The sequence below is a fragment of the Cavia porcellus genome, unplaced genomic scaffold (genome assembly GCF_034190915.1).
Source record: "Cavia porcellus strain 051 isolate PalLab524CR breed Dunkin Hartley unplaced genomic scaffold, mCavPor4.1 scaffold_6, whole genome shotgun sequence".
Classification (NCBI taxonomy): Eukaryota; Metazoa; Chordata; class Mammalia; order Rodentia; family Caviidae; genus Cavia; species Cavia porcellus.
In genome coordinates, this window is record NW_026947489.1 from 71,722,486 (window position 1) to 71,740,619 (window position 18,134).

Genomic DNA, 18,134 nt, shown 5'->3' on the forward strand with positions numbered 1-18,134 from the left:
GTTTCTGGTGCTGGTTGGCCGTCAGCATGATGCACAGGAACCAGTGGCCTGGAACTGTTGGGCGCAAGTGGTGCAGGGTTGGTCAGAAGTAAGTGGCTCAAGATTGGGTGTTTGGTGATATTACGTTAATGAAGCTGCCAGTGTAAAGTAAATTTTCCAAAAGGCAAGAACTTGAAAGTGGTTTTTTTGTAGGTCTGGTAAGGGAAAGGCATTCTGGAGGAAGCTAGGATTGTGAATTTATGTGAGCCGATGTCCCACAGGTAGGGGACCATCACTGGATCATTCCTATAGTATGTTACTAGAGAAGCTTCTCTGACTGTGTAGAGCACCAGAAACCATGAGGAGGAGGTGTAGTGTTCTTTCCTGAGCATAAAGCCAGCTCTTGGTGTTGCTTCAGTGCAACTGCCGCTTGCCATTGATGATTGTTCTTGCTGTCTCCTTGGAGTTAGCAAGAGGGGAGGACGCAGTTTGAGTGGTTTCTGTTTCATGGTAGTTTCAAGAAATTAGACCTTAGGTAGAATAGCTAGGTGTTAGTAGTGAGGTGCAAGTGAAGGGCTATTTGAGTTATGCGTGAAGAATTGTCTACGGTTCTTGTTTTGTATGTAACTTAAGGGGTTGTTAGAGATGTATGGTTCACTAGCATAGAAAGGGTTGTGGGGTTCCTGTTACCACAAAACATCATAGGCGAGTTACCTTTATGTTATGAAAGGAAGAATGCTGCAGTGTGGTTAAATGTCTTTTTTTTTTCTGTTTATGAAGAACGTGGCCTCTTCCCAGCACCTTAATAAATATGATTTAGGTTTATGTTTCTTTATTTTTTTTGGAGGGGTGGGAATAGGCATTGAACTTTGTCACTTACTACTTTACAATTCATTGCTCAGGGCACAGGAGCCTGGATTTCATTTCTTCCCATTATGTGGTAACAGGCGGATACTGTTGAGAGCGCTGAAGGTATAGCCCTCCAAAGAACAAAGGGCTCCTGAAGAGGTGGGGCAACTATGTGAACAAGGTGCTTCAGCCCAAAAAACACCAAGCCTCAAGACAATCCAAACAGTGGGTTGCTAAGAGAACAGGGTGTCATATGGACATTAAGTTGCTAAAAAGGTAAAAATAAAAGGCCCTGCAGTGAAGGGGCCTTTGCTTTTGTCTCTTCTTTATTTTTTCTTATCCTCTTGTAGTCTTTCACCCTAAGAACCTCAAGAGCCTTGCGGGTTGCAGCAGGATACAAAAACCTGTAAGAGGGGCTGGCTCTATAACTCACTGGTAGAGCTTTTGCTTAAGGTAAGCAGTGTCCTGCACTCAGTCCATCACAGTACCTCAAAAGAAAACAAAGCAAACCTAAAACCTGATAACAGAATTGCTCTGAAGCAAGAAAACTAGGCATCTGGTTTTGGAGGCCTTTAAAATGTTTTTTGTCATTTGTTTTCCTCTTTTGCCTCATATTTATGTATTTTTTGTTCATTTTGGCTTTTGGAACAGTGTCTTACTGTGTCACCCACACTGATGTCACACTTGCTGTGGTAGCTGAGGCTGATCTCAAAATTGTCATCATTCTGCCCCAGCATCCTGAGGGCAGGGATTGCAGATAGGAGTTCTGTGCCTTACGGTACATTTCTTTTTCAATCAAAGAAAGGAAACTCCTCAGCTGATTCTGATGTGCAACCAGTTAAGGAAACTATGGCTGCACACACCCCCCTGCTTATATCTGCACACAGTGAGTGTGTCCTTTCATGCTGCACACAATAGTGTATAATGGTATAATAGTCACTTTTCTGTTGCTGGTACAAAATGTTCAACTACTACAATTTTAAGGAGGAGAGGTTTATTTGGCTCACAGTTTCCACTGCATACAGTCCACGGTTGGCTGGCTCCAAAGCATAAACTCCTGGCAGAAGGGTATGGCAGAGGAAAGGTGGTCAACCCACAGTAGCCAGGAAGCAGAGAAGGGAGGAGCTGAGGAGGCAAATAGACCTGTATTTATTACAAATAGGTGCTCAGTGTTTGTTGAATTATTGGATGCATCTAAGTGGAGGGACAGTTTAAAATTGTATATAGAGCAGGGTTTACCACTCTATTTGTTCCAGATTAGTGAAAGCTAAGGGGTTTATACTTTCTGTTTTCAGTACCACAGACTTGAGGAAAGCTGACAGGATCCAAGATACTGGTCAGTGCTGGAGTGACATCTGTTGTTGAAAAGAAGGCATAACAATTTCTTTTGCTTTTGCTCTCATAGGAGTTTGGTTCCTAGCATAAAATGGGATTTTAGAGATCACACACACACACACACACACACACACACACACACACACACACGCACCCAGTACTGAGGCTCAACCCTGGGCTCTGTCCATGCTAAGCAAGGACTCTGGCCCCGAGGTACACCCTTAGCCTATTCTTACCCTTTTATAGATGAGGAAGCAGGCCTAGAGGGCTGAGAAGTTACTTACTTCTGCCTACCTGGTTAGAGGCATAGGTGGGGCTCGAGCTAGGTGGGAAAAGTTCCCTCTGGGCTTCAGGAACAGGGTGGATTTGAGGTTGTGTGTGAGAAGAGGATCTCTGGGAGGCTACAGAGTGGAGCCAAGAGGCCAGAGTGATAAGGCCAGAAGTGAACTGCATCAAGGAGCTGAGCTGAGGCCAGCAGCTGGTCAGTTGAGGGGACAGAAGGGAACCAGGATTGATGGGAGCCACACAGGTATGGCAAGAAGGTGCAAGTCCTCATTTGGGCTCATTGACTCAGGATGGAACTTGAGGCAGAAATGTCAGTCGGCAAGCATTTTCAGCCCTGACACTACTCTTCCTTGAAAGCTGATGACATCAGTTGATTATCCAAGAATCCAAACCAGCTTTCAAAGTTGCATTGATTTTTGTTAACAGTCTACTTAGGCACGTGAGTTTATTGAATGTCGTTGTTAAGAGTAGCATTCCATATCTTGGTGTAAAAATGCTGGAGCAAGTTTTCCTCTTCTGCTCCTTCATGGAGTCTTCAGACCTGGACTTGATCTTGCAAGTGGTGTCCTCTAGCTTCAGGCAAGTGTAATTTTTAATGATGGCAGAGTTGAAGGCCAGAAAGATGAATATCACTTAGTGACAGCCAGAAAAGAAGTCCCCTACCCTCAGCTGGGTTTAACAGAAAGAAGGAAGGATTGTAAGAGTTGAAGGTGACAGGAAATGAAGGAAAGGATTTCAATTCTGAGAAACATCATGTATTTAGGGAAGTTGCTTGAAGTCTGAGAAGCACATCCTGTCCTGCAACACTTCATTACCATTTCTGGGGACTGGAAATGTAGCTCTGTGATAGAGCACTTACTTACCTGTGTGGAACAGCTGAGCTGTGGCTGAGGTGGAGGTCAGTGAACTCCTGGAGACTAGAGCAAAGCTGGTCCCAGGAACATGGAATGCCAGAAGCATTCCCCCCACGTGTGAACAAGTTGACCTCTAGCTTAGCTGCGTATCAGCAGGTGTCCAGCCTTGCTGTCCCTTCCTGTTAATTATAGCACAGATGACTCTGAAAATATTTCCTTTTTTGTGTTCTTACCAGGACCTTGCATTTTCCATCCTGTCACATGTTTCCCTTTTTACTGTGTATAAATGAGGATGCTGGTATGGCATTGCTACTTCTCCATTGGAGGGCCATGTCTCGGCCAGTCCCAGCTTTCCAGTGTGTTTTGTCTTCTGTTAATCTTGTGCTGTTCTGTCAGTGCCCGAATTGTTTGCACAGGATGTGGCACTTAACATTTATAAGGCTCTAGGTTGAAACCCAGCAGTACAAGCAAAGCAATCGTTATATTTTCTTGAAACTAATATGATTTGTATTGGTTTAATGTATAGTTATAAAAAGAACATATAAATACAGTAAATATCAACATTAAATAATACTTGCATGTAGATCCCTTCTGTTTGCAGTGCACAAGGTCACATCTTAACTATTTGGCAATAGAAATGAAACTTTAGTAACAGGTTCCTGGCCTCTTCTGTGTGTGGTACTGGAGACTGAAACCAACACCTCACTGAGCTGCATCCCTGGCTCTTTTTATTTTAATTTTTAAAAATTTGAAACATTTCACCCAGACTCTGTTTTGCTGAGGTTGGCCTTGAGCATGGTATCCTCTTGCTGTAGCCTCCACGAGTGGTGAGGTTATAGATATGCACCATTGTACCTTCACTACTTCATGGCTTCTAAATCTCCTTGCTGTCTGTCAAAAGCTATAGAAAAGAGGAATTATTCAGGGAAATTTGTTCAAAGTCTGAGAAATCCATCCTGACCTCTAAAATACATTCTTATGCCAGGCCATCAAATGCCTTGCTGTTAAGTAGTTCCCTTGCTTTTTGAACACTTATTTGTTTATTCTTATTATGGAGATTGAACTCAGCTCTGGGCTCTATCTACAACCTTTATTATTCTTACTATGATTTTTGCTGTGTGTGCGATAGGGTCTTGCTAAGTTGTCCAGATGAACCCCTCTTGTCTCATCATTCCTAGTACCTTGAATGACATGTGGGCACCACTACTCTGGGCCTATGATCTGTTTGATTCTCATGAAAGTTGTGTGCAGATGTTAACACTGACCTGATCTGACCTGACCTGAGGACTCTTATTGGTCTAGGGGACTTTGAGGATGTATTGACTTAGCTTCTAGGGAATCTGGAAAGATGAATTATTCAGGCAGTCAGTGAACCTTTGGGTGCTAAACTGAGAGGATCCATTTCCAGAAGGGCAAGGGGTTGGAGGAGGCCCAGGTGGTTTTGATTCAGAAAATGGAACTTGAGGGAGGTTTGGAGAGAGTCTTACATTGACTGATTCAACAGTAAGCATTGAGGTCCTGTGTCCCAGCCTGTTGGTAAGTCCACGGAAACTCTAGAGGGGGAGTGGGGATGAAAGGGGACAAGAGATACAAAGAATAGAGACAAGACAGAAGTCCAATCAAGTCTCATTTATTCAAGGAAAAAGTAACAAATATATAGGGTATTGGGCAGTTGGGTTTGAGACGTCAGCTGGTAACTTAGCAACAGTGGCAAGACTGAGGATTATAGGTTAAATCAAATTTTCAAATTTCCCATGCAAGCATAATCCCTGAATATGCTAAACAAGCTAGGCAAGGTGCTGCTTACTACTAGAGGGAGTAGCTTACTACTAGAGGGGCTTAACTCCTAGAGGGAGTTAAGTTGGTGCGGCCTACAGATATAAGGTGGCAGCCAATTACAGGGCTTCCCACAGTCCTGGTGTAAACTTGGGAATACAGTGGTACAATAGATAAGGTGCCTGTTCTCAGAGAACTGACTGCCTTCAAAGGGAGACAGTTAATACACCAGGTGAATAAAGGAAATTCACATGGAAAATAAGAGTTCTGAAGCCCCTAATACAGGGTTCCTTTAGAGTAGGTGGTCAAGGAAAGCTTCCCTAAAAAGTGACACAAGAAGTTGTGCTAGGATCCATGGGCAGAGAATGGCAGCAGAAGAAGCTGCTGGTGCAGAGATTTGAGATGGTGATGTGCTTGACCTGCAGGAGTAACTGAGAGATGGCTCCTGTGACTTGAGTGGAGCCAGTGAGCAGGGGAGAGTGGCCAGCTGAGTCAGTGCCAGACAGGCCCAGGATGGTAAGCAACTCTAGGTGCTGGAATGGTGCTGAGGCAGTGTGGGTTAGCTCAGGATCTCATTATGTTTCCAGAAGCTCAGGCAGCTTGCCAGTCTTTACAGCAAATGTTTCACCAATGCACTGTGTGGTGACCACAGTGTCCCCTGAAGACATGATCCCTGCTTTGTATGCTTCCTTCTGTAGCCAGGACAGTGGTGGACTCAAGTTCTCCCCACTGAGCTGTACAACTGGGCTGCACCGGAAGTGATCTTTCAGGAGGCAGCCACGGTGAAGTCAGACATGTACAGCTTTTCCCTGATCACACGAGAGATTTTAACCTGTGATCAAATTAACCAAGCCCTAAATTTTCGGTTGTTTTTCTGAAAATGCAGGATTATAAGAGATTTTTGGTTTTGGTGTTTGAGACAATCTGTCCTTAAATTGTGCAGGTTGGCCTCGAACTCTTGATTGTCCTATGTCAGCCCTCTGAGTACTGGGATTACAGGTCTGTGCCACTCCATCTTGCTTAGAAGATTTGTTCTATAATGCTTCTTTGTGTTTATGGAAAATATAAGATGGCGATCTGGCAGAAATCTTTCTGTTTTGCCTGTTCTTTAAGACTCAGCAAAGCACATCCATCTGCTTGTTAATGATAATGCATGCAAATATATGTAATTGCTTTTCCTCATGCTCAGGCTAAATGCAGGGCTTTGGGAATTCTAGGGAAGTGCTGTACCACTAACTACATTGTTTGGCTCCCAAGCACCTTGTGTGTGTGTGTGTGTTAGCGTGTGTGTGTGTATGTGTGTGTGTGTCTTTTAATTCAGGATGGCCTTAAATTCACCTTGCAGCCCAGGCTGGCCTGGAACTCTTGGAGATCCTCCTGCCTCTACTTCCTGAGTGCTAGAATTACAGGTATCTGTTACCATGCCTGGCCTCCAAGCAATGATTTTTAAATTGGAGAGTTAATATTTAACAATCTGTGTGACTTTTCATTAAGCTCAGTTTTTTAGTTTTTTGAGGCAGGGTCTCACTATGTAGTTCAAGCTGACTGTGAACTCACTATACCCCAGGCTGTCCTCGAGCTTGTGGCGATCCCCTCCTGTCTCAGCCTTCCAAATGCTGGGATTAGGGTTTTGTGTCACCATGCCCAGCTTCTAAGCATTTTTAAATGAGGATAAAATTGGGTTCTGAGAACTAAATATAAAATTGAATACAGGTAGGGTCTCATAGACCCTACATGTTACTTCATGCAAGCCTGTTGAGACTTACAGGTCTTTAATGTGAAGTAGTCACATATGTGAGGACCGGGGCTTTTTAAAGACAGGAACAGAAGGACTCCACATGTAGCTTAATGGTAGAATGCCTTCCTGTGTAGTATGTGCAAGACCTTGGTTTCTACCCCCAGCACCACAAAAAACAAAAGTTACTTAACATAAAGCCACAACATATAACCCACATACACCTACACACAGTGAGTGAAGGCATATTCACATAAGAAGTAAATAAGCATCACCTCCCTTTCCTGGTATTTGTAGTCTCAGAGACAACACTGCACCTGACATGAGGTGAATGTGTTGGGGTACTCAGCTGAATGCCATGAAGCGTTTCCGGGGCCCCCAAGGCTGCCAGAGGGAGAGCTTGTATACACGTGACATGGGCAGTACTATTTCTTGTCTCTGTGGCAGGGTTTTTCTTGGTAAATAGATGAAGTGACTTCTCATTTATTGTTGTTTTTTTCCAAATCTATTTTATTTCAAGAATAAAAAGAGGAGGAGGAGGAAGAGGAGGAGGAAGAAGAGAAGAAGGAGGAGGAAAAAAAACTAAAATAAAATTTCAAAACACATCAACCAGGGGGCAACAGTGTTACCATACTTCATTGTGCAACCCCTGGCAAACCCCAGGAAGATGCTAGGTCCCCAGGAAAGCCAGTGTCAGAGCACTTTCCCTAGTTAGCACTAGGCCTAAAATCCTAACGTTGACTGTAGGCCTAGACCTAAGCCTAAGCCTAAGCCTAACCCTCCCAAAGGGGGTGCCATCCTCCGTTCTGTGCGCCCCAACAGGAGACAGGTACATCCCAGGACAAATGTGCCATGCGCTGTGTATCTCATGGCATTGTCTCTCTGTCTCTGTTGAGTTCTGGATCTTTGACTGTGGCTGGGTTTGTAGCTGCGCCCTCCGGTGGCCAGAGATGGAATAGGCGGTGGCGTCAGACTGCTGACATGGGAACTGCTAGCTTAAGGGGCTAACCGTGACCAGCCTGGCTGTCCATCACACCTTACCCACCCACCCGTTCGCCCCAGGAAGGGTGGGTGGCCTGGATGTTGGTTCCGGGGGCTTCCCTAAGCCACTGGCTGACTAATCATCACCCTCTGCTGATCCTATCCTCTGCTACTGCTGGCCACTCCTCCACTCTATGATATCTATGGCAAACTCTTCACTGTAACCCCTTGTATCAAGGAAATGAGGTTAAACATTTTGGAAATGCAAAGGCACGGGATAAAGGTGACCATTCCAAAAGTTATAAACAGAGGGAGTATAAAGCATTGGGAACAAAGCCAGTCTAACGTCCAGCAGGGCGAATATTAAGTCTTAGGGTTTTATGCTTGGCAAATCGAAGCAACCTCTCTCGTGGTAAGCTCTGATAGGCTTGGGGGTTTATGCCCCCATGGCACTTCCAGAGATTTCAGCTCCTTTGGCAGCTTTTCTCTTAAAGCCTCTCTGATGGCTATTAGCATCTTTCTTTCCTTGGATGATCTTATCTCAAGTCACAAAAATTTCAAGTCATAAAATGTAGGCTAGTCAGTGAGTGAAGATTAAATTGATTGAGATAAAGTGTGTATATGATAATTTAAATATTAGTTGACCTCACAGTATGGAATGAAGTTAAATATGCTGGATCTATAAAGATAATAATATATCAATCAAATTTGAGAATTTATGCTTTAAATCCCAAAGCAAGTTGATAAAAATGAACATGTCAGAGACAAGTAGGTCAAGAATTTAGAGAATAAAATGAGAAATTGATAAGATTTTTGTTCTATTTAAACAAATTCATTTAGGGAATCAAGCTTTTAGCATTATTGAGATGATTTTTAAATGTATCTTAGAAAATAATGTTATTAAGTATAATGTCACAATGTGTAATTTGTCCTATAGGTTTTCTTTAGATTCTTGGAAATATAATTTTCATACAGAATTGTACACACACACACATATAAAATATACAATTTAAATAATTCTTCTTAATAACTCTCAGTGATTTTCATTTTTGTTAAAATTCAGGAGCAATGCTATATGTGAATGTAACCAGGAATTTCTGGTACAAAGATACTGAGAGATTTAGAAAATGTCTTTATCTTGTTCTGAGTTGTTTTGTATTTGTTGGTTATTGTGCACATTATTTACTACTCAAATAAAAACAGAAATAGAAGTTATTACCACAGTTGTGTGAGTCTTTTTTTCCCTCCCTGTTTCATTTCCTTCTCTCTGTATGTTTAATGTTAATTTAATCCTCCACAATCTTAGAGAACCAAAGACTACCACTAAGGTAGAAAGCATAATGTGGAGAGTGAAGATTTTGAATAGATTTTAACAACAGTTTTGCAAGTCCAGTTGTTAGTATCAATGTAGTGTGTGCTTTTAATAATGAGTATATTGATCATAAGTGTGCACATTTATGTGTGCATCTGTGCATTCAAATAAATGTACATTTCCATTATGAAAGGGCTTGTGGTCATTCTTGGCTATAGCACTAAACATGGTCATTTTGTCTGTCTACAAATGACAGCATAGACCATGGGTGGCTAGCATTTTGGCTCACCAAGCTCCAAAAGTGGAGACGAATTGTTTGGGGTCACATATAAGATATGTTAATGTACTTAACACAAACAAGACAAAATTTCCTTTATTTTTCATATTTTCCTATCATTTTAAACAAGGAGCAACAACAAACATGCAATTAGTGGTATATTTGATTTAGTTTTTGTGAAACTAATTTCCTTCTATGAAATGGTTGCGATTAGTTGTCAAGGTACTCTTTGGAAAGTTTTGACCTACTTTTATTTTTTGTGTGGGATATTCAGTAAAATAATTGTTCACACATATATGTACTGCAAAAAAGCAGTGACATGAAAAAGGGATTTTTTTTTCCTGAGAAAATAGGTCTTACAGAAGTAAAGAGAGATGATCAAATTTCTCCTTGAGGTGAAAGCCTAACTGCAATTCTAAAAATTAATAAATAAGCAATCATTTATTTTTCTAGCATTAACAATTCACATGTAATTATATTACATATGCATTGTAAAATATTTAATGTATTTCACTTCCTGTATGATACTGCTGAAATATTTTATATTCTTATTAAACTTACTAATATTAAAATATTTATTTTATGAATGACACAAACTCAAGTTTAGTAATTAGATAAGGAAACTTGCATGTCTTCTTGATAATAATGAATGCCTTCAGAGGTGAGTCAAGGTCTGTAAGCTGCAATGCTGTCTCTGGGAATCATTGATATACTCACAAGTGGATATCCATCTGACCATGAGGTACAGGCAGTGGCATTGTCACTGCACAATATCTTCCTTCATCCTTTGTTCCCTTGTCACCTATGCAGTTCACTTCCCAGAACTCTGGAAAGTGAACTGCATAGGTGACAGTGTGACAATTGTTGAGACCTGGTTCAACCAACCAATTGTTGAGCCAAGTCTCAACAATTACTGAAGTCATATGATCAAGTTAAAACTTTAAGTGCAGTAGGTTTGCTTTACTCTGCTGTCTAGGGCTGCTGATGAGTGGACTGTAGGTTGGAGATGCCTGATTAGACTAGGAGTTTATAGAACAAAATCCTGTTCCACAGTTATCTGGTAATACTCTTTATGCATGACAGCTATTATTATCACAATGTCCGTTAGTAGATATGAGCATCGTTTAACATTAACTATAAAACTTGGCAGAGATTGCTGAAAAGCCGTGGGAAAGAGCAGCACATTGAGACATGAACTCATGAGATTGATGTAATTTCATTTAACCTGCACTTGGAAACAGAAATTTAGCTGAGTATTTTAATTTTTATTTTACTATTAATTTTTTTGGCACTGCAAATTCAAGTCAGTTCAAATCAGAGTACAAATTTTAGAAATTTCTGTAGAGCATATTTCTATAATTTAAAAGATATTTTACAGCTCAGTTTTCTATGAAGTTAAAAATATCTATACTGAAACAGAGTTTAATTTTGTGTTTTTCCTGTTTAAGGCTATAAGATGGTGATGTCAATTTTACTGAATGAAGATAAAAATATTTATGACCTAAGTGACAATAGAAATAAATTTAATTTTTTCTTTGATAATGTATCCTTTCTGTATTATTAGTAGAGATAAATGCCAAATTACGCAAAATGTGTTCAGATCAGTCAGGGAAAGCAGTCACTAGCAATCACTGAACAATTCTTAAAAGTAAAAGTGAAATAAAAATATTTCCAACTTAGTATCTGAGACATTAAAATACTTATTTTGAAGCTTTATAAGGGATTTAAAATAAGAAATAAAAGACCTCTTCCTTTCATGGGTAAGTAGTACCCTTACCTGGACTGTGAAAGTACAAACATAAGAGTAGGTACCTTAAGGGTTTTCTAAATGTGTTCATTTTCAATTGAAATTCAGAATGTAGTATATATTTACTGATATCAACTTGAATAAGTCTTATAAATGTGAAAAAGAGCCAGAAGAAGTCAGGTGGGCTTTCTTTACTACCACTGGATGTTCCATTTACCAGCCAAAAATTGAATTCAACAGTCCTAAATTTAAATTATTTTAAATATAACTGGGTTTTTTATATGTATTTTGGGGTTTTTTAAAAAGAGAAAAACAAAACAAAACAAAGCAGTAAAAGGGTACAAGTTATACAGAATTTCAAGAAAAAATATATAATAAGAAATCACTAGTTAATAGATTACATATTGTCATCTTAGAAACAGTTGTCCAAATTACAAAATTAAGGCATACAAAGTGGACATTCATACGTGAGATTGCAGACAGTTCTCTTCAATGATCCAACAAAAACTCAGTAATATGGTTTTCTATCCTACACACTTAAATATACATGCAGTTGTATCCTTTAGATCACTTTCTTTTCCTCTCTTTTTTACAATAACAATTACACTTTATGGGTTTTATTACTCCCACAGTTCTTATAACTTTTTTTTGAAGAGAAAACAAAAAAGAAAAAAACCAAATGTGACAAAGCAAAACAGAGTCAGTTAGAATAGAAGGATGGACATAGTACATGATGCAAAAACAGAATCCCAGGTGATCAACAGATCCCAGGTGATTACCTCTTGCTGTCTTAAAAAGAGTTGCCTATATAATCAGGTATAAGAGAATTGAGCAAAACAGTATAGAACAAGACCAATAAAACCTACATTGGAGACTTTACAGGAGTTCAAAAGAAGATAATAGTCAAACCATAATGGGCATCATAGTAAATTTTATTGCCTTCAAAGTGGTTGCCTATACCCTCAAACTTGATACTATCAAACAAAACAGAATATAGTAAAATCAGAACAAGATGGGGAGAGCAATACGGGGGTTCAAATCAAGTTAATAGGAAAACAAAAAGTTACTGTAATATATCCCGCTATTTTTAAATTTAGTTTTCCCTTAATTAAAAAAATAAGAAAAAATAAATTAATTTTAAAAAACAGGACAAAAAAAAAGAGGGAGATTGAGATAAAAGAGGACATAGTAACCGAACAACACAGGTCAGAATCGAACAATTTAAGCATCATTGTGTTTCACCGCCAGATAACCTGACTAAAAGGTAGTCACCATAGTGTCTCTTTCCTTGAAATATTTGAGTATAACTTTGTATACTATAGCATCAAACATATCAAGACAGTGTGAAGCCATTCAAGAGAATGAAAGTATTACAGGGTATTTAGAACCAGCTAACAGAAAACGAACAACTGTTTCCATATTATCTCTTTGTCTATAAAAATTTTGTTTATACTATTGCATATAGTAAAATATAATAAGATACAACATGTTAAAATCAATGGAAACAGAAGAACAATAGCTTGATGGGACTTCAAAACAAGATGATATTAAATCAGCACTAGCTATTATGATGTCTTGTTTTCTTCAAAATAGCTATTCGTACTATCACAAACAATAAAATCGAACAACCCAGATTAAAACCATTCCAATTAATGGGTGAAAACATATGGTTTCAAACCAATATGATTGGGCATCACTATTACCACATAATTTTATGTATTCTTATCATTTTTTACACTAGGGAAACTATTCGGTATTTATACATGTGAGTTTGATTTATTTCACTTATGAGTATGGTCTCAAGCTGTGTCGATTTATTTATAAATATCTCAATGTGATCATTCTTTATAGCTGAGTGGTACTCCATTGTACAAAAATACCACAACTTTTTTAATCCATTCCTCAGTTGATGGACACTTCCAAAATCTGGCTATTACAAATTGTGCTGCTATAAACATGGATGTACATATATCACTGTGGTATGATGCTTTCAGTTCTTCTGGAAATATACCCGTAAGTGGAATAGCTGGGCCAATGGGGCTTCCAATCCCAGCTTTATGAGAAATCTCCAGACTGATCTCCACAATGGTTGCACCAGTCTACACTCCCACCAACAGTGCAGGAGAGTTCCTTTTCCCCCACAGCCTCTCCAGCATTTGTTGTTGGTTTTCTTGATCTTGGCCATTCTTTCAGGAGTGAGATGAAATCTCAGTGTGGTTTTAATTTGCATTTCTCTAGTGAGCAATGATGATGAACATTTTTTCATGTATTTATTTTCCACTTGTATTTTTTCATCTGAGAAGTGTGTATTCATCTCAGATGCCCATTTTTGGATTGGGTGTTTGAATTTTGGGGGTATGATTGTTTAAAATTCTTTCTATGTTTTAGGGAGCAGTCCTTTGTCTGAGGGGGCAGTTCACTAAGATTTTTTCCCAATATAACTGCGTTTTGCTGTAGATACTTTAAGAATCAGTGAACTAAATAAGAATCATATTTATAAATATCACTTTGTATCTCTAGTGTAAAAAGTAATAAGAACTGTAGGAGTAATAAATGCAAAATGTGTAATTGCTATTGTAAAAAAGAGAGGAAAAGAAAGTGCTCTAAAGGATATAACTGCATGTATGTTTAAGTATGTAAGATAGAAAACCACATTACTAAGTTTTTGTTGGATCACTGGGCAGAACTGTTTGCAGTCTCACTGTTTGAATGTCCACTTTATATACTTTAATTTTGTAACTTTAAAACCTATTTCTAAGATGTCAGTATATAATTTATCAACTAGTGATTTCTTAGTGTTTATTTTTTGAAGTTCTGTATTATTTCTACTCTTTTTTTTGTTTTGCTTTTTTCTTTTTAAATAAAATTTTCAAAAAGAATCTTATCTAAAATTCATTAATGTTTTATTTTGTTTTTTCTATTTTCTGGTTTAGGCCTAATTTTACTAATGCTCCTAAAATAAAAATTATCACAACGTTGTAAGTAACATGTGCCTATCGTGTCTACTTTGCCAACAAAATTAAATCAAATAGATATTAAATATACTACATATAAAAATGAAATCATACCTTGCCTGCATTGCCCAGAATTATTCTGAGACATCAAACATCATTGCATATATATGGACCTTTGTTTTCAAAACAAAAGATGATAGCCAGGGAGATTTCAATGCATATATGTGCCTTGTTTCAACAAATTTGGTTAACTTCTTTGGATATTTTACTCTAAGATGCTAAGTATTTTAAGTGCTATTTTAAAAAATATTTGTTTGGAATTACTGACACTTTGGCTTATGTAGTAGTCTGTGCTTGTGTTAGTAAGTTCACCGGTATGTGTTAAATTGGTGAATAAATGGGTAAAGGTAATTTGGGAAGCATATTCTAATTGTATTTAGATAATCTGAGATAAAGCTATTATAATTAATAGCAAGATATTTATTTGAATGGTGTTGCTGAATCAATGTAAGGTCTTTTTCAAAATATCTTTTAAAAAGTGTCAGTTATTTTAATGTCACACACACACATATATCACATACACAATGACAATGTATTGTTCTTTTTTGTGGGGCTAATGCTTTGTTCTTATTCCTATGTTCATGAGTGATAAAGCTGGAAAACTAGCTAAAGGTACAGTAAAGAATGATATCAACAACAAATTTGAGTAAGTGAATAATGTAAATGCAAGCCTAACTCAAGACACATTTTTGAGATGAAAAAATGTTGGGGACCACACTTTCACAGTGGCTAGTTTGACATACTTCTCTAAGGGATTAATGGAGGCTTGGGATTTTCAGTAACACCTATTTGAGATTTCCCATGAACTCTTTACGGATGTGCCCTCCTTTCTCTCCTACTAAGGCTAAAACTAAAATGATTGAATTGAATAAGCACTCCAGGGCAAAATCCTTCTTAGCATAAAGTCATGTCTGCCCTCTTGAGTCATCCCAAGATTACACTTGCCTTTTGAATTTTCCACTAGCCTTCCTATCGCTGTATACACCCAATATATAGTGACTGTTTTGGAATGTCGCTCTCTTGGCCCATCTGGATACTTCGACTTCCCAGTTACTCATGATGTATTCCTAAATTTGTCTCTGGTTCTTATTTTATCCTCTTGCCATACACTTGATAAACATAATCAGGGATTTTGGCTAGGTCCTTGATAAAAAGCTACAAAAGTATTTAAAAGACACAAAGTAGCTGAACACTAATTAAAAATGGAAGGCTTTGGACTTTCAAAGTTATAAATGTAGAAGCTGCTCCATCTTTGAAGGGAAAATTGTGGGGCGTGACTACTGATCCACTGTTTGTCTTTCCTTCTCTCCCAACATCAATTAAGAAAGGCAGAGAAGCCAAATTCCAGGTCAGAATTCTAGGTTTTGCTTAAGTATAAAGAATCCTATTCCATTTTAAGCCTAACTTGTACCTCATATCTCACTTGAATGTTCCTGTTCATCAGTCTGTCCTGTGTTTTTGCCTTCTTCTTTCAGTCCAGTCCTTGGCATTCCAGATGCTTCTGTTTCTCTCATAGAATGGATGGGAGAGATCAGGAAAAGAACAGATTCTCACCAGATGGATGGAGCTGAGATCTGTAACAGTAATCTCTGTGTGATGCACATCCATTCTGTCTTTTTCAGGGTAAGAGTGTGATCTCTTGAAAGAATTTCCAAGGTAGAGTAGGTAGATAACTGTGCCATACTTCAAAACAAAACAAAACAAAACACCAATAACCACAACAATAAATGACAACACACCAGATACACTAGAGATTCCTTTGTGATTGTCCTTAAATATGGCACAAGTCATGTTTTGTACAGATAATATTTTATTTTAGTTCTTTTCAAAATGGCCATGCCTATCTTTCTTCTCTCATGCACGATAAGACCACTATAAAACATGAACTTCTGAAAAGTGAGGCATTTTCTTTCCTGTCTTCTCTTTTAATCAGATATTCCTGGCAGCTCCAGTAAGTTTTCCATCTTCAGATTTTTCCTTGCTGAAAGTAACAATTCTTGCAAATTCCAAACTCCAAAGGGAACGGATAATGTTCTTAAATCTCTCCCAGAAACTCAGGGTAGTGAGTTATGCTTCTGCAGCAGTGTCCAGACAGAGACAAGGTTGTCTCTTTTGCTAGGTGACTCAAACTTTTCAAGTTAGGTAATTGATGTCTCACCTTACTAGTGTTTAAGGTGAAAGGAGCATGTCATAATATTTTTACTGTATAAAATAGAGATTTCATGCACCGTTCTGGAAAAGAGTACTGGTGAATGTTTGAAAATCTTCTCATAGTTGAATTTTCCATCTTTTCTTATAACTGTGAAGAAGTTGATGGACCAAGAATCAGAGAATGGTCTTATGGATCTTGAGGAACTATAACAGTTCTCATAATGAGAATGTCCCTTACCATTCACCACTTTTAGTTTGGGGATCGCAGAAGAAGCTATAGTAACCAAATGTCCATGTGTGGGTATTTCTGAACATCCTCAATTGTAAACTATATTAATAACTTCACTTCTATTTATATCTCCCCTATTAACTTGAAATTAACATATATTTAGATTTGTATTATTACAAAGTTTTAAGGTTATATTTTACCATAAAAATAAGCAAAAAATTCACTGCCATATAAAAATAATTATTATGATGTTATATAATAATACAAACTATAGTAATGAGGAGAAATATTAGATATAAGCACCTTCTAACCCTTCATCTCCACCAGGGAGAGAGTTTCTGTAACTCCTTGCCCCAAGTCATTCCCTGACCGATGTTGTGCAAATCTCCATGTAACTGTGAAACCACTGCGACATCAGCATATGTGAACTGCACCATGGTTTAGCCTATGCTGAGTAATTCAGCACTAATATTTGCCCCAAATCAAGAGATATTTAAATTTCTCTATTTTGCTATTTGAAATCTTTCTATTTGAACAATAGTATTATTTTACAACTCATGATTCCTTTGCAGCTTCCTGATACTCAGGTTCTTGGTGAACAGCTATAATAACATTACCTTTAAACATACTCTTATGATTAGTGCTTATGTCATTCTTTCTATATTTATAAGTTTTTCTTCCTTGTGACATTCTTCTACCAAACTCCTAACGTCTTGCCCCAGACAATGATTCTCTCGATGGGATCTCCCTAGGTGTCTCACTGAGCTCCAGTTCTACAGCAATGGTCTCTTGGCACTGCAGATTTCTACTTTTTACTTCTTCCTCAACACAGTATAAGAAAGGTAAAGGGGAGGTAACATTACTGGTTATCTGTTTGAGTAAAATATTTTTATTGATAATTAGTAGAAACTATTTGTTTCTATTGTTAATGTAGCAGCTTGTAGAATTCTGTGATTAAAATAACTTCCCCATACTTGAACCCATTTTCCATTTTCACCTATAATGCATTAATTCTCAGATAATATATCCATTAGAGTGATTTTCTAGTACATTATCATATTTGTTGTTCTATGTAGAGAGCAAGAGACCTTTTCTATGTTTGTGATGCACACAGAGCTATTGAAATTAAGTTGCTGATGTCATTCTCTTTATTTTAATATTTTTAGGCTACAGGATGAGATTACGTTGTTGCCTTCAGGGTGAGTTCTTTTTCTTTTTATCAGTACCGGGGATCAGGGTGAGTTCTGGTCATCATTAATTATACATTTTTTCATGTTTGTGAAATCTCTTTGCTCATTTTTTCTATAATTAACCAAAAGCAATTTGTATATACTAACATTTTAGATTTCAACAGTTTTAACTCACATTGCACACATGTCATCGCTTACTCTATTGTGGACCTCACATCTGCTCTTTGTATAGACTGTTAGTTGTTGTTAAGCTTTCCATCCTATTAAAAGTTTTCCTTAGGGGCTAGAGATTTAGCTCAGTGGCATAAATGCCTGCCTTGTAAGCAGGCAGTCATGAGTTCGATCCTCGGTACTGATAAAAAAGGGGGGGAAAAGGTTTTCCTTTATTGACCAGTGTCTGTCTTTGAAGCCAATGCCACA

The 18,134-nt window shown here is 38.1% G+C and overlaps 1 non-coding gene across 1 annotated transcript; it reads left to right on the top strand.

Moving 5' to 3' along the window:
* Positions 1–264: 264 nt before the first annotated feature.
* On the top strand, positions 265–477 carry LOC111756820 (small nucleolar RNA U3). Its single transcript, XR_002791231.1, has one exon. It is a non-coding gene; the product is annotated as a small nucleolar RNA U3 (small nucleolar RNA).
* Positions 478–18,134: the final 17,657 nt, after the last annotated feature.